The 10144-nt window shown below is 38.8% G+C and overlaps 1 pseudogene; it reads right to left on the reverse strand.

Moving 5' to 3' along the window:
* Positions 1–3515: 3515 nt before the first annotated feature.
* LOC133753947 (U2 spliceosomal RNA) lies at positions 3516–3619 on the reverse strand (annotated as a pseudogene).
* Positions 3620–10144: the final 6525 nt, after the last annotated feature.

Genomic DNA, 10144 nt, shown 5'->3' on the forward strand with positions numbered 1-10144 from the left:
GCATTCGGATCTGGTGGAAGAGCCCATGAGAGTATAGCAGGCATGGAAAGCCAAGATATCATGGAAAAAAAAGACCTAAATGAATGATCTCTGTGAGTGAGATCCCAGTGGAAAGAATGGGGCCATCAAAGAAGGAGGTACCCTTCTCCGAAGGGAGGAGAGAACTTCCACTTTGACTATAACCCTATCGGAATAAGATCAAAGTCAGCGAACTCTAAAGGCTTCCATATCCCTGGAAACTCATGACTAGAGCCTAGGGAGATTACTGACGCCATAAACAGGAGTGTCAAATTGTTAAATCAGCAACAGGAGTCACTGTGTACTTACACCCCATGTGAGATCTGTCCCTAATGTGTCGTCTAAAGCGAAGTGATGCTATAACTAGTACTGAAACAGTATTTTTATACTTTGCGTTTCTGTGTGGGCACAAACTGATGAGGTCTTTACTAATTACATACTGAAGTGATCTTCTGTATATAAAGAGAATTGGAAATGAAAAAAAACAACCTGGTGTTAAAATGGAAATGGCATAGAAAATTAATTAATTTGAAAAAAAATTATGTAGGATCTCTGTCTTTAATGTGCTGTACATTGCTATTTAATGCTATAATTAGTAATCCAATGTAGTTTTTTCACTTTATGTTGCTATATGGGCAAAATGTTGAAATCTTTACCTAATATATACTAAACTGATCTTCTGTATACAAAGAGAATTGAAAATGAATCTTTACATGAATGGAAGGGGAAAGGGAGCGGAAAAGGGGAGGGTTGCGGGCGGGAGGGAAGTTATGGGAGGGGGGAAGCCATTGTAACCCATAAGCTGTACTTTGGAAATTTATATTCATTAAATAAAAGTTTAATAAAAAAATTCCATATAGTTTGTATGTACTGGACCTATTGATACTTCTGACCTTATCCTCCCTCCTTACCATGTTCCCACCCTTCCTCCTCCTCCATCTCCTATTCCCACTCTTAATTTTTATGAACAACTATTTTCAGCTTACTTTTAGTCATAACATTAACCGTACAGTAAGTATAGAGCTCAACAAAGAATATGTAGAAAAAAAAGCACTGTTCCTCAACAGTAGATACGAAGGCTGTAAAGGATCATTGAATCTCAATATGTACATTTCATTCCAAAACACTACATTTTAGGGACTCTATTAGTTACCACAGATCAGGGAAAATTATGGTTACTGCCATTTTGGGACTGGCTTATTTCACTAAATGTAATGGTTACAAGTTGCATCTATTTTGTTCCAAAAGACAGGATTTTATTCTTTTAAGATTTATTTATTTATTTATTTATTTGAAAGGCAGAGTTGCAGAGAATCAGAGACAGAGAGAGACATGTCTTCCATCCCTTGGTTCACTCCCCAGATGGCCTCAATGAACAGAGCTGAGCTGATGCAAAGCCAGGAGCCTGTAACTTTTTCCAGGTCTTCCACGTGGATGCAGAGGCCCAAGGACTTGGTTAAGCTTCTGCTGCTTTCCCAGTCACATTATCATGGAGCTGGATCAGAAGTGGAGCAGCCAGGATTGAACCAGCACTCATATTGGACGCCAGTACTGCAGGTAATGATTTTACCTGCTATGCCACAACACTGGCCCTCAGGATTTAACAGTTTAGTAATATTACATAGGGTATATATGTCATAATTTCTTTATCCAGTCATCAGTTTGTGTTGATTCCATATCTTAGCTATTGTGAATTGAGCTGCAGTCAACATGGGGTACAAATAAGTCTTTCATATGATGATTTAATTTTGTTTGAGTAAATTTCCAGGAGTGGGATTTCTGGGTTATGTGGTAGATCCTTCAGTAGCATATTGTTCAGTCTCCATATGTTCGCATACATTCTTGAGATTCTAGAACTGCTAATTTCCAGCTTAATTGAATTGTGGTCAGAGAAGATGCATATTATGATTTTGATTTTTTTGAATTTGCTGAGACTTGCTTTATGGCCTAGCATATGGCCTAGTGTATCCTAGAAAAAGTTCTATGTACTGATTAAAAGAATATGTATTCTGCAACTGTAGAATAAAAGATTATGTAAGATATCAGCTAGGTACATTTGTCCATAGTGTAGATTAGCTCTGTTTTTTCTTCATCAATTTTCTGACTAGTTGATCTGTCCATTGATTAAAATGTGGTAGTGAAGACCCCCTTTACTACTGTATTGATGTCTATGTCTCCCTTTAGATCCATTAAAATTTCTTTTAAATAGCCAGGCATCCTTGGGGCTGGCGCCATGGCTCACTTGGTTAATCCTCCACCTGCGGCTCCAGCATCACCCATATGGGCATCGGTTCTAGTCCGGGTTGCTCCTCTTCCAGTCCAGCTGTCTGCTGTGGCCCAGGAGGGCAATGGAGGATGGTCCAAGTGTTTGTGCTCCTGCAACTGTAAGGGAGACCAGGAGGAAGCACCTGGCTCCTGGCTTCGGATCGGCGCAGCTCCGGCCGCAGCAGCCACTTGGATGGTGAACCAATGGAAGGAAGACCTTTCTCTCTGTCTCTGTCTCTCACTGTCTATAACTCTACCTGTCAAATAAAAAAAATAGCCAGGCACCATGACATTGCATGTATATACATTTGTAATAGTCACAGCTTCCTGTTGAACTGATCCTTTAATAATTAAATAATGCCTTTCTTTGCCTCTTTGAACAATTTTTGTGTTAAATTCTATTTTGTATGATATTAGGATGGCTACATCTTCTCTTTATTCCTTCTGTTAGCAAGGAATCACTTTTTCCATCATTTCACTTTGTCTGCATGTATCTTTGTTGGTGAGGTATGTTTTGTAGGCAGCAAATAGATGGGTTTTGTTTTTTAATCCATTTACCCAGTCTGTATCTTTTAATTGGAGAGTTGAAGCCATTTACATTCAAGGTTACTATTGATAAGTAATGACTTGGCCCTGCCATTTTTCTATAAATATTCTTATTGTTTGCTTTGGATTTCTTTTGTACTTTCACTGGGAGATTTTCTGCCTTCACATTCTTTCATAATGGTGACTATCTTTCTGTGTTTCTGTGTATAGTATATTCTTAAGTATGTCTTTTAAGGTTGGATGAGTGATGACAAATTCTTTCAATTTTTGTTTGTTATGCAATGTCTTTATTTCAGCTTCATTCGTAATGAGAGTTTTGCAGGGTACAATATTCTGGGTTGACAGTTTTGTTCCTCTCTTAAACTTGCACTATATCTCTGGATTCTCTCCTAGCCTGTAGGGTTTCTGATGAGAAGTCATATGTGAGACAAATTGGAACTCCTCTGAAAGTAATCTGGTGATTCTCTTGTGCACATTTCAGAATCTTTATGCTTTACTGTTGAAAATTTGGTGAGCATATATGATGGTGAAGATCATTTCCTGTCATGTTTATAAGGAGTTCTACATGCCTCATGTAATTGGACATCCCTCTCTTTTCTCAAATTAATGAAATTTTCTGTAATTATTTTACTGAATATGCCTTCTAATCCATTGTCTTTCCACACCTTCAGGAAATCCTACGATCCATATGTTGGGCTGTTTGATAGTATGCAATAAATCTCTAAAACTGTTTTTAAACTGATAAGAACAGATACTGCACTTGATCTTAGCCAAAATGCCTAGAAGTGATCCAACACTGTTTTTTTTTCATTTAAAAGAGTCAGAGAGAGGGAAAGAGAGAGAGAGAGAGAGTTCTTTCATCCACGATTTAGTAGCCAAATGGCTGCAACAGCCAGAGCTGAACCAATCTAAAGCAAGGAGCCAGGAGCATCTTCCTGGTATCCCATGTGAGGGCAGGGGCCCAAGGACTTGGGCCATCTTCTGCTGCTTTCCCACGCAAACTAGCAGGGACTGGATCAGAAGTAGAGCAGCCTGGACTCAAACTGGCACCTGTATGGGATTCCAGCTCTGCACACCAGGGCATTAACCCAGCGCATCACAGGGTTGGCCCTGGCATTAATTTCTAAACAAACTCCGTTTTTAATTTTTCTAATTTCTTTATTTCTTTTTAGTCTGAAAATTTCCAAAGATTTGTCTTTTAAGTTGGATATTCTTTCTTTTACCTCACGAAGACTGTTGTTAAAGCTTCATAATGTATTTTTGACAAATTGAATTCATTATTTCTAATATTTCATTCTTATTTCTCTTCAGAATCTTAATTTCAAGGGAGAATTTTTCATTTATTACCTATGGATTTCTTTAATATGTGGTTTTGCTTTTCATTGCTTCTGAGTAATCCTAAGATTAACCCTTTGAATTCCGTTTCAGGCATTTCATCAATATCTTCATATTTATATTATAATACTGAAGTGTTATTGTGTTCATTTTGGGGGAGTCATGGTGTCTTCCTTATTCTTGCTTCTTGAATTTATGTGTTTATTTTTAGGCATTTGTGGAAATACTTGTTGGTTTTTTGCTCTGCTGGCTTTTATCTTTGAAGTATACCTCTGTGGCTAATACAGTGTTGCTCTTTTGTTAGATATCCCAACTGTGCTTTATTAATCTTTTGTATTGCTCTTCTACTCTCAATTTTCTTTATCTCTGTTTTTATTCTTATTTCCTTCCTTCTGCTAATTTTGGCCAAAGTTTGTTCTGGATTTTCTAGGTCATTGAGGAAAAACATTAAGCTCCTCACTTGATATTTTCATTTTTTAATGTATGTGTTTATTCCTATAAACTTCTCTCTTTAAGCTGTTTTTCCAGCATCTTGTAATTTTTAGTGTGTCTATATTTTAATTTGGTTCAAGAAACTTCTTAATGGCCTTTCAGTTTCTTCATTAACCCAATGGTTATTCATATGCAGGTTTTCAAATTTGCATGTACTTGTGAATTTCAGAAGTTTTCATATTATTGATGTATGCTATTATACTAATGTGGTCAGAAAATATTCTTGGCATGAAATCAATGTTAAGAAATTTAAGACTTCTTTTATGACAAATTATATAGTTTACCCTGGAATATGTTTCCTGAGCAGTTAGAAAGAATATGTGTTGTGCAGTGTTTGATCAGATTTTATGTATCTATCTCTTAGATACATTTGATCTAGAGTGCAGTTTGTGTCATGGTTTTTATTAATATTCTGTCTGGAGGATCTGTTCATTGTCCAAAGTAGAATGTTATACCTACTAATGTTTATTATATATATTTAAGTTCGCTGGTCTTGAGAACATGCATATTTTTATTTCTTATATCCTCATGCTAAATTGAGCCCTCTCTAAAAATATAATGACCTATTTTTTAAAAAAATAAGTTTGGTATATTTATCTACTCATTTATTTTAAAATATTTATATACTTGAATGCCAGAGTTGAGAGAGAGAGAGAGAGAGAGAGAGAGAGAGAGAATCTTCCATCTGATGGTTCACTCCCTAGATGGTTCCAACAGCCACTCCTTCCTCTGACAGAGAGAGGTAAAGGAGTGATGCTGAAACAAATGGCAGCACCAGCTACCCTCAACCTACTCTATCCCCACTTTCTTCACTCTGTGAGTTGATACCTGCACCTCTAAATTTCCTCATAGTAAAAGAATTGCACTGGCTTGTGGACCTCTTCTTAATTTTCCCAAAATAGGCTGGCTTTCCCTCCAAGTTGGGGCTAGGTGGGAGTTTAGGGGATGTGTGGTCACTATATGGCTGATGCTCTGGCTGAAATGCCACTTCTTGGGTTGGAATAGCAGCTTGAATTTTTGGCATGATAATCTATATTCCCACAGTTGTATAACCTGTCTCATTTTGATCTGTACTTTGGCTATTCTTCCACTTTTGGCTCTTCTCACTCTTCATACAGTACCCCACGCCATGCCTGATGGCAAAAATGGATTCTAGGCCATTGGTAGATGATTTGAAGGGGAACTCCAATGTCTCACCCACCTTCATGTTCCAAAAGCCTTCCATGTGCACATGTGCAGCTTACTCTGGTGCATGAAGATTTATAGTGTGTGTAGGGGGGAGTGGTAGTGGTGCAGGAGGAAGGACAAAGATTGAACGTGACCTTGGTGTGAGTAGTCACAGAAAGGAAGCTGAACCCTATGTGCCAGCTTAACTATTTGCAGATGTCTTCACCCTATAGCAGCTGTGGCTAGTCTGCTGATTGCACTACATCCTCCAGCGTCTCCTCAGGTGCATTCTCTGCTATCCTTTTGAGAGCCTCCTTCAGTGGACCAGAGGGGAGGGAAAGGGGCCATTCCTCCACAGTTCTGAGGCAGGAGATAGGAGTTTCTGGCCTCTGGTCTCCCTAGCCCACAAGATGTTAGTTCCTACTTTTTAGACAGAAGAGAGAGTGTGCCCAGTGGGCAGAATTATTTACCCTGGTCTCCCCTCCCATGATAGCCCAGTTCCACAGGTCACTGAGAAATAGTGTATGTGATCCAGACAAGCTCTCAGTGCTGGTGCAGGCAAACTCCATGGCATTCTTTATTCAAATAATCCAGCTGAAGAGGAAAAAGAGAAAAAGCCAAAATTTAAGAAAATACAGAAATAATTTTGGGGGATCAACCCAGTGAATGGAAGATATATGCCTTTTTCCTTGCCTTTGAAAGAGAAAAAGAGAGAAAGAGAGAGAGAAAGGAAGGAAGGAAGGAAGGAAGGAAGGAAGGAAGGAAGGAAGGAGGGAGGGAGGGAGGGAGGGGAGAAAGGAAGGAAGGAAGGAAGGAAGGAAGAAAGGGAAGGGAGGAAGGAAGGCAGGAAGGAAGGAAGGAAGGAAGGAAGGAAGGAAGATAGAGAAAGTGTTAAAACAAAGAAGAAAGTACCTACATTCAAGATGTCATTCCACTTCATGGGCATCCATTTCTGAGAAGCAAACAAACCAGCCAGAGAGCAGAGGCTGGCAAGTAGGGGACATTTGGCAAGAGGTAATGTAGGATGAAACGAAGCACTGGAGAGTTCTGGCAAACGCCTTCAATCAGTGCATCATGATGTGATTGACTTTTGTGCCATTAAAATAACTTGGAGATGTCAGGGAGCCAGCCAAGTGTAGGGAAAATCTGGGAGAAAAAAAAGTAAATGCTACATTCTCAGGGCTCACCCTTTGCAATATAACCAGCTCTATCACCAGGATGTCAATTGGGGTAGGAAGGCTCCAGGACAGAAGTAATAATGCCTGACATGCCCACTGCAAAGAGCAAGAACATGCCAGTGTGTCCTACACTCAAGAGCTAGGCAGAGGGTGTATTATCAATATTTTCTAGAAATGGAAACTGAGGCAAAGTGGAGAAGCACAGTCCTTACAGGAAAGTCCCTCAGTCCATCCTCCTCTCAATCACCAGTCTGTTTTTTTCCCTAAAATTTGTTCGAAAACGCAAAGGAACTGCAATACCTAAACCGACTTTGAAAAAGAAGTATAAAGTGAGAAGTTTCAGTCTACCTGAATTCAACACATTATAACGTCAGTAGCCAAGACTATTAGCAGAATAGTCATCACATACATCACTTGATGAGAATACAGAGAGAACTCAGAAATAGATTCACACAAATATGTCCAAATGAATTTTGAAAAAAAAAATGCAAGAACAACACAATAAATGAAGAATAGCCTTTTTAACAAATGATGGTAGACAAATCAGACATTCACAAGCCAATAAAAGCACTTCACATCTTGGACAATACTAATCTAAATCTAACCTAAACTGAATCTCAACTTAAACCCAACACGTTCTGCAAAAATCAACTCAAATATACTATGGAGTTAAATGCAAAGCATAAAAGTAGTTTTTTTTAAAGAAAAGGAGAAAATTTCCAAGATCTAAGGCTAAACAAAAATATGTTAGACCTGTCATTGAAAGCATGATGTATAAAAGGAAAAACTGACAAAATGGACTTTGTTAAACTGAAAATACTCTGCTCTTCAAAAAAACTACTGTGATCTGAAAAGACATAATATTTGCAAAATATCTAAATAGCTAAATATCTGGCAATAGACTAGTTTCCAAAATATATAAAGAAATGCCAAAAATAAACAGCAAACAAAAAATAAAATTAAAAATGAGCAAAAGAAGATACTTCATCAAAAATGATGGACATCTAAGTAATAATTATCTGAAAATATGTTCAATGTTATTGGCCATTAAAGAAATGCAAATTGAAACCACAAAAAGGTAGCTTACACAGAATGGCTAAAAGAAAATAGTGACAACATCAAATGCTGCAAAGATGCATAGAAACTGGATTTTCAGTCATTACTGATAGGGATGAAAAATGGTACAATCACTTTGAAAATAATTTTGCAGTTAAATATTTAACTACTGCATGATGCAACAGTTGTGTTCCTGTTACTCAGAAAACTTAAAGCTTAATGTGCTCATAAAATCTATCTATCTATCTATCTATCTATCTACACACACACACACACACACATATATTTGTGGTGGCTCCATTCATTGTGGTCCCATTTATGAGAAATTTAGTGAAGAAAGCAGTTCCATAAACAGATGATGATGCAGTAATTGGATATTTCTATACAAATATTATGAATTTTTTTGCTATTTTTTAAACTTTTATTTAATGAATATAAATTTCCAAAGTACAGCTTATGGATTACAGTGGCTTCCCCCCCATAACTTCCCTCCCACCCTCAATCCTCCCCTTTCCCGCTCCGTCTCCCCTTCCATTCACATCAAGATTCATTTTCAATTCTCTTTATATACAGAAGATCAGTTTAGTATATATTAAGTAAAGATTTCAACAGTTTGCCCCCACATAGTAACACAAAGTGAAAAATACTGTTGGAGTACTAGTTATAGCATTAAATCACAATGTACAGCACATTAAGGACAGAGATCCTACATGATATTTTTTAAAAAGTTATTAATTTTCTATGCAATGTCCAATTTAAAAACCAAGTTTTTTCTTTTTTCATTTTCAATTATTTTTATATACCGAAGATCGATGTGGTGTGAGAATGGATCAAATTTCATAATATTTCTTATAAAAGAAATAATAATTTGATCCATTCTCACACCACATATGAAAATTGTTTCAAATCAGGTAACATATCAAAATGTTAATCCTGAGCTCCGCACTGTGGTTTAGTGGATTAAACCACTGCCTGTGATGCCAGCATCCCATATGGCCACTGGTTCCCGAACTGCTTGCTCCAATTCCCGTTCAGCTTCCTGAATTAGCCTGATGGCCCAAGTACTTAGGCCCCTACCTCCATGTGGGAGACCCAGAAGAAGCTTCAGGATTCTGGCTTTGACTTGGCCCAACACCAGCTGTTGCTGCCATTTGGATAATGAACAAGCGGATGGAAGTTTTCTCTCTCTCTCTCTGTCTCTATCTGTCTTTCTCTCTCTCTCTCTTCCTCTCTTCCTCTCTCCCTCTGTGTAACTCTCCCTTTGAAATAAATAAGAAATAGGAGAGCGGCAACATGGCGAATAGGAAGGGAGCACACTGATAGTCCGGGAGAGACTGTTTAATAAAAGTGGAGATACTGCAGGTTTAAGGAAGAGTAGGGGAAGAAACAGCAGAGGAAACTCTTCTGGAACTACTGATTCACAGTGGACCTGCGTGGAGAGTGTGGGAGCCCAAGTTTGGGACACCAGCGGCAGACTCAACACACCAGCACTGGAACGCGAGGTGAGCCGAACCTCAATAGCCCGAGACACCAGCGGGCAAGCAGAAAGAGGAGACTAGAGGGAACGAGGCTTGAAGCCCCATGGGTGAAAGTTCACCAAGCTAACTACAGGAGAGAGGAAAAAATAAAAAAGTGACCGTTATGGACACGAGTTTCTCTCCACTCACCTCTCAAAAGCGAGCAAGAAATAGAGCAGGTGCCATTTTGGACATACGTCATAAGCAGGGCGACCTCAGGTCTGCACCGGCCCTGAGCCTAGCAGGAAAACCTGACTCTGGGGGGGGGGGTAAAATAACAGGAGATTAGGATCTAAATTGGCAACCCAGTGGGAGACTGCAGGAGAATTGGAGCCCACACTGAGGGCAGCAGAGATTCCCTGTGTGGTCCTTGGGAAAGAGCTTCCAATCTCTGGCTCCTGTGGGTATATCATTCGCCTGCTAACTACCTGCAATTACATTCAGCTGTGTGGAATTACTTCCCTTTTGAATTAAAAAAAAGAATGAAAAAGAGAGATTTACCACGCCTAACCTGGGAGTGTCACCTTTGGCACACGCTCAAACCTGAAGAATCAAACAGAACTTTCAGGC

This window comes from Lepus europaeus, chromosome X (assembly GCF_033115175.1).
Source record: "Lepus europaeus isolate LE1 chromosome X, mLepTim1.pri, whole genome shotgun sequence".
NCBI lineage: Eukaryota > Metazoa > Chordata > Mammalia > Lagomorpha > Leporidae > Lepus > Lepus europaeus.